The sequence below is a fragment of the Suricata suricatta genome, chromosome 15, assembly GCF_006229205.1.
Source record: "Suricata suricatta isolate VVHF042 chromosome 15, meerkat_22Aug2017_6uvM2_HiC, whole genome shotgun sequence".
In the NCBI taxonomy this organism is placed as follows: Eukaryota; Metazoa; Chordata; class Mammalia; order Carnivora; family Herpestidae; genus Suricata; species Suricata suricatta.
The window spans coordinates 21,143,565-21,156,421 of NC_043714.1; the positions used below are offsets into that span (position 1 = coordinate 21,143,565).

Here is a 12,857-nt window from a genome sequence, read left to right on the forward strand (position 1 = left end):
GTTATCAACCTAGATCAAGCAATCAGTAATAGTAGTAGCAGCAATTTTTAATAAAAACATTATAGTATCTGTGTGTCCATCTTTTCTTGTTAAAAAGATAAAATCCAAGTTTTTGAAACAAAACTAATATTTTCTTTGTTCAACTCATTGAACTTTATGTATATTTCAGGCACTTTCATAGATAATTTCCCCCTGAAAAGAACACCTAAGTCTGTCCCAACTGAATCTACTTACTGAAGTATATAAAGCTGAAGAGTTAGCATTGTCTTTATGAGCCTGTCTTTCCTCATCTGTAAAATGGGTTAATAATATGCCCAGTTTTGAGGGAACTTTTGAGGAATAAATGACATAATCCATGTTAGTAAATAACACAGTGCTTGGCATAGAGCCAGGGCCCAGCACATTCAAGTTGTCACTGTTAGTTACAAAGAGCTTTCAGCCTCTTTGCTAGTGTCTCCATTGCTCTCCTCTAATTTGGAGAAGATGATGAGGAAATTAAAAATTGTACCTTTTAACAAAAACAGAATATATAATTAAGTTTCTTCTACTTGAAAACTTCAACCCTGTTAGCACTGGAAATAGTTTTCCTCAATACAATAAAATACCTGCTTCAAAAAGTAGGGATTAGGTATTCAAAGATGCTGTTTACTGAGAGGGACAGATTTTCCCATGTGCACATGATTATGAGACATCTTTTCAAAGATGATGGATTTTTAAAAGTTAATTGAGTGATCTAACAAATGAGCATTTTTTAAAGGAAATAGTAGCCTTCTTAATTTGTATTGGATGTCTCCTTCAGTTCACCCATAGAAATATCATATGTTCAGAGGAAAAGTTTGCTTTACACAGAACCATCAACAAATTAAACTAGAACATTACCAAATACCCCTTTTTTCTGGTATAATTGTTCTATTCTTGACTAATCCAACTCACCCGATGTGTTTCCTAGAACCAATTTTTGATGCATCAGTATACTTTATAACCCCTAAATGAATCACAGACAGAATTTTGGTCATTGTTTTACACAGACAGCCAAATCATTAAAACGGTTTCTTTTTCCTAATTGCTTAATACTTTCTGGCTCTGTTTTGTATTTTCTAAGACTCCTTGCCCATTAAGTATTAGCTGTACAAGGTGGCGCATTTAATTAGTGGTGGAGATAGAATACAGATTGGGTTGAATCATGGGCCTAGGTTGTAGTGGGTGAACCACACTGAGAAAGTGATTTTTCGAAAGTGATTTAGTAGCTGACACTTGCAGAGTCATCTATCGGAGGTGGTTTGGCGTAACCTTGTCAGCAGACGGGGAATGAATCTGATGGTTTTTGAAGTTTCCCTCCTTGCTTTCTTACCTTTATTCTTCCTTCCTTCGGTAAATATTGATTAAGGGCTTCCTCGATGCTAAGTGCTTTGGCAAGAACCCAGGGGTGAATGAGGCATGGATCCTGCCCTAAAGGAGTTTATAATCTAGTTATAAAGCAGGAACAAGTAGAACACATACACTTCATAGATGAAATATACATATATATTGCATAGGAGTTGTCGAAAGTGATAGGATAATTCACAGAGAAGAGATTATTTCCATTTTGGGAATTAAGAAAAACATGAATCTCTTGGAGAAACTGACAAAGGCTATAGACCTTTATAGGCCAGAAGATATACCTCCCATTAAGCATATAATTACAAAGAATTTCTGGAACCACTGGAGGTATGGGTATGATGTGTAAGTGTGTGTATGTTATATGTGTATGATGTACATGTGTGTGTGGTTGTGTGTATGTGTGAGATATGTGTGTAGTGTGTGCATGCTGTGTGTAGTGTGTATATGTGTATAGGACATGGGTATGTATGTGTGCTGTGTGATATGTGGGTTGTGAGTGTGCGCAGTGTATGTACATGCAGTGTTTGTGTATAGGGTGTGTGTGCGTGGTGTGTGCATGAAGTGTGTGATATTTAGGTATGTGTTTGTGCACTGTGCATGTGTATACAATGTGTATATGCTGCTGGGTGTGGTGTGCGGCATATGGAGTATGTGTGTGCAGTGTGTGATGTGTGGTAGGTGGGGTATGTCTGTGTGCAGTGTGTTTGTGGGGGTGTGTATATACAACATGTGGTGTATGTGTGGTGTGTGTAGTGTGTAGTGTGTCTGTATGTGAGGTGTATGTATTTGTGTGGTAGTGTGGTATGTGTATACGTTTCTGATGTTGTGTGTGCTGTGTGTGTGCCAACAGTGTGTGATATGTGTATATGTCAAGTGTGTATGTGATGTGTATATGTGTGTGGTGTTTGTGTGATGTGGTGTGCAATATGTAGGGATGTATGCATTCAGTGTAAGTGCAGTATGTTATATATGTACATGGGAGGGGTGAGGTGTGTGTGTGTGGTAGGGAGAAGGAGGTGCTAGGCCCTACGTGAAGAATCTTGCTGACTTTGGGATGCTTGGGTCACTCAGTTGGTTGAGCATCTGACTCTTGATTTCAGCTTAGGTCATGACCTCACAGTTCATGAGAATGAACCTCATGTACGGATCTGTGCTGACAGTGCAGAATCTTCTTGGGATTCTCTATCTCTCCCTCTCTCTGTCCCTCTCCTGCTTGTGCTCTCTCTTTCTCTTTCTCTCTCTCAAAAAAAAAAAGAAAAGAAAAGAAAAGAAAAGAAAAGAAAAGAAAAGAAAAGAAAAGAAAAGTTGCTGACTCAGAGAATGAGCATTTGACCTGACTGTTCAAGTCAGAGTAGGATCGGCTGGGGAAGACATAAGGGAAGGATTTTTGGACAGAGAGAGCAGCAGGAGAAAACCAGGAACCAAGGAGGCATGGGGATGAGAAGGGATCAACTCATTCTGGTCTTGGATTCTGCTTTCTTGTTTGAAGACCAGTTTTCTGCATAAATCTCCCTGCTAAACTCTAGGGACCTTCATGGGCCATAGACACATTAAAAGTTTCTAATTTTGATAGGATGCTTCCTTTTCATCAATGATTTAACTGTCACTCTATCATCCCCATATGAAAGGCTAAAACATATTATCTTAGCAAATGATTGCAGAATCAGTGTGAACAGCACTGCTGCTGTATTGTTAAAGCTCATTATACTGTCCTTCTCATTATTAGGGGGTGTTTCAAGGTCTGTATTCAAGATAAACAGACTGCTTGGTACCGCAGATAACTAAATACACCATTCCCTTTCCATGGCATGTGAAATATGCCTCAGCTTTCTCATCTTAGGGAAAAAATGGGGTAGACCCAGTTTCTACAAGGGAAGTGCAGAGTGAGTGAGGTAATACTCAGTACAGTGCTTATGAAAGTCCCCAGTTTAGAATAAGTGTTTAGTAAATGTCAACTGGTGTGATCCTCATAATCCTCCTCATCACTGATATTTTTGCTTTTACCTTAGGTATTATATATGTTCTTTCAGGGCCTGATTCTCCAGCTAAACACCTTGCACATGCTACTCAGCAAAATCTTATAACAGGGAATCATCCTCCTCTAGGAACTGGATTTGCTTTAGAGAAGAAGGCCACTTAAAGTCCATCCGATTTCAGAAAACTAAAACTTACAAAATAGACCATTTGGGGAGCAATTACTGATCTATCTCTTGGTCATTTTGGGCTGCTAAAATAGAATATCCTAGACTGCATGATGTATAAACAACATAAATTTATTTCTCACAGTTCTGAAATCCAGGATGTCCAAGATCAAGATGTGGTGTCTGGTGGGTGCCTCCATCCTGGCTCATAGACTCTTGTCTTCTTGCTTTGTCCTTGCGTGGCAAAAATGGTGAGGGAGTGTTCTGGGGTGTCTTTTACAAGGGCATCCATGCCCCTCATGAGGACTCAGTCGTCATGATATAATCACTTCCCAAGGACTCCCACATCCCAATAGCAGTGCTTTGGGGATTAGGTTTCAATATATGAATTTGGAGTTTGGGGACAACCATTCAGTCTGTAGAAACATAAAAAGTGATTTTTTAAAAACATGAAGCACTATTTGAATAAAAATAAGAAAGTCCTGCAGATTCTTTAAGTTGTAAATAATTTTAGTTTCCAAAATCTGACTGTGACACCATCAGCATCAGTATCCCTTGGCAGTTGTTAAACATGCACCTGCTCAAGGCTGAAGTTGGAGCTCAGCATTCCATGGTTTGACAGGCCCTCCGGGTGATTCCGACGCCAGGTAAAGTCTGAGAACCGCCACTCTCAGACATTTTATATTAAAACTAAACTTCTTTGTTGTCTAGGCACTGTTAGTTGCACATTAAAAGTGTTATTTGACCATTTTTCTTTACATTCATTATTTGAGAGATTAACCAGTTGCAGAAAAGCAAGTGCATCTCATCGCATTGGAAGTCATTTAGTGATCAAGTTATCTATTAGTAACACCAGCCTCTAGCATTTTTACTGCTCTGCATCCCACAGCATGTTGCTACTGTAGAGATGCAGTGTGAGCTGTGGTATGCTAACAGTCCACCTGTCCCTTTATGTGGGTTTTCTTTAACATCCTCCTTCTTGCATTTTATCATACTTGTTGACTAGATAAGAGGGTATGATGGGGTAGACAGAATTAACATTAAAGGGACCTTTTTCAATCCTATTCCTAAGACTTTATCCTAAGGAAGTGCTCATGCATGTGTTCACATGTGCAGAGATTCGGCTACAAGCACAAATTGAGGATGGTTTTCATTGCAAAAAAAGCGGGGGGAGGGGAACACCTAAATGTACAATAGATGGGCAAATAGTTAAATAATTTATGGGACACACACACACTCAATTTATGAGACATACAACTATTAAGGTGATATGGACATATAATTTATTTTTTCATGTTTATTTCTTTTCAGAGAGAGAGAGAGAGAGCGAGCAAGTGAGCATGAACACAAGTGGTGGGAAAGGCAGAAAGACAGGGAGAGAGAATCCCAAGCAGGCTCCACAGTATCAGCACAGAGCCTGACGCAGTGCTCGATCCCAGGAACCTCGAGATCTTGACCCGAGCCAAAATCAGGGGTCAGTGCTTAACCTACTGAGTCACAGTAACCCCCATATAATTATTATTTAAGCTTATTTATTTTTGAGAAAGAGAGTGAGTGGGGTAGGGCGCAGAGAGGGGGAGAATACCAAGCAGGTTCTGCACTGCTAGCACAGAACCCAGGGTGGGGCTCAAATTCATGATCCATGAGATCACGACCCAAGCCAAAATCAAGAGTTGGGCGCTTAACCAACTGAGACACCTAGATGCCCCTGGACATATAATTAATTAAGTGAATAATACTTATAGGCAGTACATTTTCACATAGAATATGTATATAAAAAATATCCTACATGCATACATTCTATGTGTCATCCAAAACAATAATAACAATTATTTATAGAAGTGAGATTATAGGTGATTTTCATTTTCTTCTTGTCAATGATATGTGTTTTCTGACTTTTCTACAATGATTATCATAACTTGAGTATAAACTACCCAGCAAAACATGAAGCATTAGGCAGACTCGCACCTTTACCTTTGTTATTGATGATGAGGTCACAAGCCCACCCCAGCACTGTATCACAACATGTTCTCATCAGTAGATACACACAACTCAAGCATAAGTTGACATCCTTGGATCACATGTTGTATACACACCAGTTTAAGGATGGAGGAACTCACTGAGCAGCTGCTGTCATTTCCAGTGAACTTGGTTTTTTTCCCCACCCTCCAGCTTGTCATCTTCCAGAGAATTCCCCGCTGAGATCAAGACAAGAGTTTCTGAACACAGACCGAAATGTTCATCTTCAAATAACACCAAGAAAATTTGGCCAGCAGGATGGAGTCAGTACCAGTTCCTATTGTCAGTGTCCTAAAATTATGTACACAATCTGTTTGTGGCCTGGTTGCAGGTCTCGGGGAGAAGTCTGGTTTTGTTTTTGTTTTGTGTATTCTCCCCCAGAGCCTAGAAAATAGGGCATGCAGTCAATTACATTGCTAGTGGCCATAGAGAAACCTTGGGCTCCCAGAACATCAGAGACAAGGGGAGGGCTGACCTTTTCAGGCCCTCACTGTCTCAGGCCACCACTCTTTGAGGGAAAGAAATGATGTGGAGAAATTGAGCCATGATGCACCATTTGTTTAATTTAAAAGCCAGCTTTCTGCCAAGAATCTGCTAGAAGAATAGTGAGCTTGAGCTGTTAAATGTTCTGCTCTATTCAGCCTGGCTGGACACAGCTCTGGATAAGAGTTGTGAGGCAGGTCTGTTGGTACACCTTAGAAGAGGCTTACGAAGTAGCTGGAAGGGGCTTGGGTCACTGGGTGTAGGGGACTCTAGGTGTCCTCTGTAGGCCTGTATGTTTCCAGGGATCCATTCCCCAGAGCCATGCTGCCCTGTGTTTGGACTGCTCTTCTTCCCACTGTCCTGGCCCTGACTCTGGGCCTGTGGGGAGCATTAAGGAACCACTACCTGGCCTGGTTCTACCAAGGAAGCCTTTAAGCTTGCTTCTCATCTTGCTGGGGCAGAAATCAAGAGCTCTTATATAAATATCAATAAACACTCAATCATAAGGCAGTGAGAGAAAGGTATGGAAGTTCAAGGCCTTTCTTTTTCTAGCTGCACCATTCTTCTGCACAGTTCTAAGCTCAGTCATGGTGCTGTCAGAGACAGAGAGCTTAGCCACTGGCTTGCACAAGGAGTTAGAGGCAATTGTTAGGAGTTGAGAGTATGGAGGTCCAGCTCTTTCAGAGCATCTCTGAATGGAAATTCAAAAGGCCACCTGATTAGGAAATGTCCTTGGACTCACCATCTGTGAAGCATGGAGAGCAGGACTGGGCAGAGGGAGTAGAGCTCCAGTGTCACCACCCAGGCCTCAGATGATCCCACAGGTTGCACGGGAGCTGGACAGCCCTCCAGACTTGTAAGCAGTGGAGTGATGGGACTGGGCCTTTATACCTCTACTTTGATCACTCCTTGGGTACAGGCTGTTCCTGGGTAAAATGACTCTTCACTCTCAGTCTCTAGAAAGGTTCTGAGCTGAGAGCTGCCATCTGCTAGTACTTCCAGCATCTGAGAGGATGAAGGCTTTGTTCCTAAGGTCAAGGTCAGGGGTAGTTCCCCACCCCCAAACCTGAACATAATAAGTAGTTAAAATAGCTTATGGGGGTAGTTGTTCCAACTTGACATATGATATCATTGAACTCCCTGAAAACTCGTGAAAACAGTGTATGCTCAGATTGAACAGAAGCACTGGAGTGAACAGTTAGTTATTCATGGAGAACAGATAATGCTTCCAAACATCATCCTATTAATGTCACTTGAAGAGTATATTGCCTTTGATTCCCTGCTTAAAAATTTAAATGTTGTAGTAAATTTTCAGAGGTAGGCCAAAGACTGATGTCTGCATTTGAATTCTCAATATACAGCTGCCAGAGGGTAAGCATCCCACATGTAAACCTTACAGCTCAAAAATCCATTCTTGGATAATGTCAGTGACCGTGAAAAGCAGACCTTTGCTACTAGAGTTAATTGAGGGAGTTCAAGTCCAAATTACTTTATCAGTCATTTAGTCAATGACATTTATTGAGCAAATAACCTTTTATATAAAGGTTGTAGGGCACCACCAAAGTGGAATGGACATAATTACTAACATTTGTCTCATTCTTCATTGTCTGTAGAGTATTTTAGCTTAATATTATCTCACTTAATGAGTGGTGTTAGTGTCCCCATTTTATAGGTGAGGAAAGTGAAGTTCAGAAAAGCAAGCAGACTACCCAGTTTCAAGCAGTTAGTGAGAAGTGGTAGAGTTACTGAAATGGCACAACTGTTACATCTCTCTCGAAGACAGGGTACCAGAGAGCGCTGGTTGTGTGTATAAAACAGCTAAGCAATCCTGGACTCAGGGTATCAACGGAATGTCCTTGAAAGGACCTCAGCCAGCAGAAGGAATTTCCTACGAGCACCCAAAAATATGGAGTAAGCTTCAAGATAAATCAAGAGTTACTCTTTTAAATGACCTCTCTTTAGATGAGGAATCTATCAGTGACTCCAGATCTGCAGATATGAGAAGTAACAAAACCAAAGGTGGCTTAAATTTCAGTTCAGAAAGGCTCATTCTATCTTTACCAGTGAATCCTTTTCACGTATTTTCTCAGTTCCTCAATCTGTCTTTACCTAATCAGCTGTGGAGACTGAAGCTCAAGCTATTTACTAGCAAAGTGATTGAGCTGAAGATGTATTATCCCTGGGACCTGTTTCTTTAGATGGCCTCTATAGCCTTGTAAGGTTATCCAAGTTTACCTGGTTATCCTGTCACTGGATTTTATAGGCAAGAAACAGCCCCCATTCACCAATGTTATCAAGGAATTCCCACCCAGAGTCTAACCAGTTTTTTTGATGGAATATAAATAGTAGACTAAAACGCAGTGTGAGAAAGAATTCAAGTTAGGGCATATTAGTGGAGATAAGGGGGAAAAGATTATGACACTGAGACACTGTGAAGAAATAAATCTTACTGGTAGGTCATTCTAGTTTCAGCGAAGATGGACATGATGAGCATGTTTCTTTTACCTGCTGTTACACTGGGTGTGGCAGTGGTAGGGTGGCTCAGTAGGCTGTAAGAGCCCACTAGAACTGAGGTTTTTTGAGGGTGGAGAAAAGCAATCAAGACAGGCAGGCTAGAGTACTCATGAGTGTCAGTAGACAGTGTAAGGTCCAGATAAATGTAGAGGAGGGTTCTTAAGAGACATCAGAGTTTTGTTTTGTCTCGTGTGTGGAGCATGGGAGTGAGGTGTTTCTGATCAGGACGGCAACAGATAATGGTACCCAAATACTCTCAGCGGGAGAAATGGGAGTCCAGACAAAAGGTTCAGCCTTTAAAGACCCAGGCAGATTCAGATGCAGAGGGACAAGGCAGGGACCCAGTTCCTACCTGGAGGACGCTTCTGGGGCTCAGTTAGAGCACTGGAGCAGAAAGTTTACTCCTGGAGCTTAAGTTTCCCAGTCAGGGGGAACCAAAAGCAGAACTGCAAAAGCAGACAGGAAGGGATTCTAGATGGAGCCTTCTGAAGGAGGACTTCCATGGCCAGGGCAAAACTTAATGATAGACTTCCAGATTCATCTGAAGAAAGCTGAGAGGGCTAGGTTGGACAGGGGAAGGGGACTGAGAGAACATGGGAGTAGCAGCTGGATGCTGAGTCTCTTGGGAAATGGAGAGGTAAAGGGTCAGGCTGAGAACTTCTGTTTTTGTGAAAAGGTGAACACAGTGGTGTCTACATTTCCACAGTGCCCAAGAGAGGACTGGCAAAACCTTTCATAACCATTCAGCCCAAGCTGAGCCATGACTGTGTGTCTGGTCAGCATGGGATGAGGGATCTACTGAAATCAGTCTAAGAGTCTCTCACTAGCTAGAGATTCTGAGTTTCCACAATAAAAAAATAATGTGTAGTACTGATCCCATAGCTAAATACTGATACTTGGCTATGGATCCATAGATGGAAGTGCATCAAGGGTTTTGGCTCAAAGTATTGGTTTCAAACCACTAACCACAATTTTTTGAAAAGTAAAAAATAAATAAGTATAGTCCACCAATGACCCATATTGAATAAAATGTCTTTCCTTTAAGGCAACTATGAATTCTTCAGGCATCAGGATTGCTGTTTCATTTACCCGGAGGAGTAAATTATCAATCAGAGTCATGATGCCAAGTTTCTCCTCATGCATATAGACATAGGGATTTATTAGTTTTTTTTTTAACTATCCCCTTTTTAACTATCCCCTGAATCATATTGTTCCATCTTTCTATAGTGCTGTAATAAAAACTCCATGAGTTACGAAAATAAACATGATCTGTCTTTTCATTGTTTCCTGCATAATTATAAAAAATGCTCCTGGTTTTTGTATAATTAACATAAGGACCCTTTCTTTGAAGGTAAATGTTGAGCAAAGTTGCTCTAAGTTTGTTAAAATAACAGTTTGGTCACACCTCCTCTAATCACATACTCCTCAAACATTTTTCAAGAAATGGGCCTGCATTGCCATTATTGCCCACAGCTCCAGTCTCTGCTCATGAACCTGTGTTTGTTTAGGTGTCTGCTGCTCATTGTCCATCTGGTTCTCTGCTGACTCTTGCTCCCACTGATGTCACCTGAATCCCATGGTCAGCTGTACGGCTTCTTTGTTTAATACTAATGTTGTACCCCTTCCTGTCATTACTTGGTAAATGTTGTTGCTTTCTAATTGGTATTTTATCGACTAAGAAGGTACCTTCAAAGGTTATTTAATATCAAACGTTGCCTTCAGAGAGAGTCAGAATGAAACTATCCCAAAGACATAAGCATATAGATTTCAAAGACATCCAGAAAAACTAATTTCACAGCTTTCTCTACTAAGACACTTCAGTATTTTAATGGACAATAACCTTCATGGACAGAAAGTGACTCCTGTTTTAAAATCTTTAATTTAGGTTCTTCATGCTGCAATTTAAATTCTTGGGAGCCCAGAAGGAATACAAAATGGTTGGTTGGATGCCCTTTATATCCTGAAGGAGCCTCTTAATTGTCTTTATAGTTCTCTTCTCCTTTAGCTACCTGATCATTGATCTTCAAGCACTGCTTTTTTGTTCAGTTTGGTTGCTTGAGTTTTTGTTTTGTGTCTCCATTTCAGAGAATGCAAAATGGATCAAGAGGAGACATGACATGTCCTGACACAAGCTGGAGAGTATCAGAAAACCTGACCCCACTCTGCAAGCATGTGTTGTGCTGGCACATTAGTACTCACACATGCAGAACATCTAACATCCCATCTTTATCCAGAGCACAAGAACTAAAAAGGGCACATCCTCTAACTAAGAAGGTTGAATGAATAAGGTTTAACAGTTTCCTGTTCAGGGTTCTCCTCCTCCCACTTTCCAGGTCATCAGAAGGTGGCCCGGGAAATACAATTTTTCATATTCAAATAAACTATCAATCTGAGCTTCAGCCAGCAGGAAACAGATCACACAGCACACTCAAATTAGGATAATTTGGGGAAATAATAAATGTACTCTTCACAAAGGTGGAGCAAAGTGAAGGGACCCCCTAGAGGTGGTAATAGTAGGACTCTGTTCCCACCATAAGGCCTGAGGAATGAGGAAACCAGAACTCAGACAGAGGCCTATGTAGAGAGAACCCCTGATAGGAGCGGGGTCCTTGGGTGATAGACATAGCCCAACCACTGTGACTCTGTAGCTGGCTTGCAGCTGGTCCCCTGCCAGTCAGTGTGCCCCTTCAGATGATTACAACAGGAAGCAGGGAAGCGAGGGAGCCTGTTGTTGTGGTCCATTTCAGTCAGCCTTCCAGGCCCAGGGAAAAAGGGAGAAAGGTGTAGAATGGACCTGAGAACAAATGAGAGACTTTCAGCATGGATGATAAGGAGAAACTTGTCTACTTATGAAAAGTGGAATGTGGGTTATCTGTTTGGCTTAGTTTCTTCTTTGGAAAGTACATTATGTCAGCAGTGTGATTGTAGAAGAAACAGCTAAGTGCTAGTGGAGATGAATCTACAACTTTGTTCTTATTTGCTTAGATCATCTAAAATAACTTGTCCTGTACAGTAAAGAATCAATAGCTGTGTACGGACTGGAAGTTGCCATTGATTTTGGGGAATGCCATCTTCTGGTGCATTATCTTACAGTTAATGCTTTTCTTATCAAGGGTTGGCATAAGCCTCACATCTTTCTGCAAGCTTCTTTGCATCAGTGTTAAATATTCAGACACTTTACTTTTTTAATAGTGGGAGAAGTGATTACTTTTCAGTGTCTGACCTTACTATCTTTAAAAATCTCTCCTTCCTTCCCTCCCCTTAGTCAGGAAGCAAATACAGAGTGGTTTTGTATCAGAATTTTATATATTTATGTGATTTTCCCAGTTCCTTTGGACCTTATAATAATGTCTTTTTTTCCTCTGTGTTTCATAAAAGTGGAAGCAATATGGTTCTGAAAGTCTGACATAGTTTAAAGAATGAGAATCTGGCAGAAGATTATTCTTATCTCCATCCAATTCATGTCCATAGACTTCGTGACATAGAGATTCTAGAATTCAAACTCTCCCAGGATTGCCTTTCTACCTTGGGTAACCTAGATATCTACCCTGCCCATTGTTAAGGAACAGCTAGGGGGCACCTGGGTGGCTCAGTCGGTTGAGCAGCCAGCTTTGGCTCAGGTCAGATCTCACGTTTGTGGGTTTGAGCCCCGCGTCAGGCTCTGTGCAGACAGCAAGCTCAGAGCCTGGAGCCTGCTTCAGATTCTGTGTCTCCCTCTCTCTGCCCCTCCCCCTCTCATGCTCTATCTCTCTCTGTACCCAAAAAAATAAATAAAACATTAAAAAAAATTAAAAACAAAAAAAAAAGGAACAGCTAGTAAAAAATGGCAGGCAACTGAAAAAAGGTGACACATCATTTACCTTTTGATAATATCGCTTTCTCCAAGTATTGACATTATTTCCTATCCTTTTACATATTTCCATCAAGTAGCCAGTGATTTGAGCTTACTTCTCTGGTTAAATATGTATGGAACAGAAAGAGGAATACTATTTTGGTTTCTATTGAAAGCAAAAGAAGAGGAAGATGGAGGAGAAGGAAGTGAACAGAAAAAGAAAAAGATCTCCCTAATCTGTATCACTTCCACTGTAAAACAAAACAAAACTAAATTTAAATTTTCATTGCCACACAGTAAAGACAAAATAATATCCCCCAAACAGGTTTTTAATTGTTTAAAATTTGGTTAAGCTTCCTAAACAACCAGATTCTTTCAGTCTTTCAGCTATCTTGTCAAGTATCTCTCTGTTTGTGGTAATGGAACCACTGAGTAAGTTACTTTGTACCCAGAACATTTCAACATTTTTTACAGAAATGCCTTTTATA

The 12,857-nt window shown here is 40.7% G+C and overlaps 1 protein-coding gene across 1 annotated transcript in view; it reads left to right on the forward strand.

The window, feature by feature from the left end:
* Positions 1 to 12,857, forward strand: part of KCNB2 (potassium voltage-gated channel subfamily B member 2) — a 389,052-nt gene that overhangs the window by 161,623 nt on the left and 214,572 nt on the right. The gene's annotated exons all lie outside the window — the stretch shown is intronic.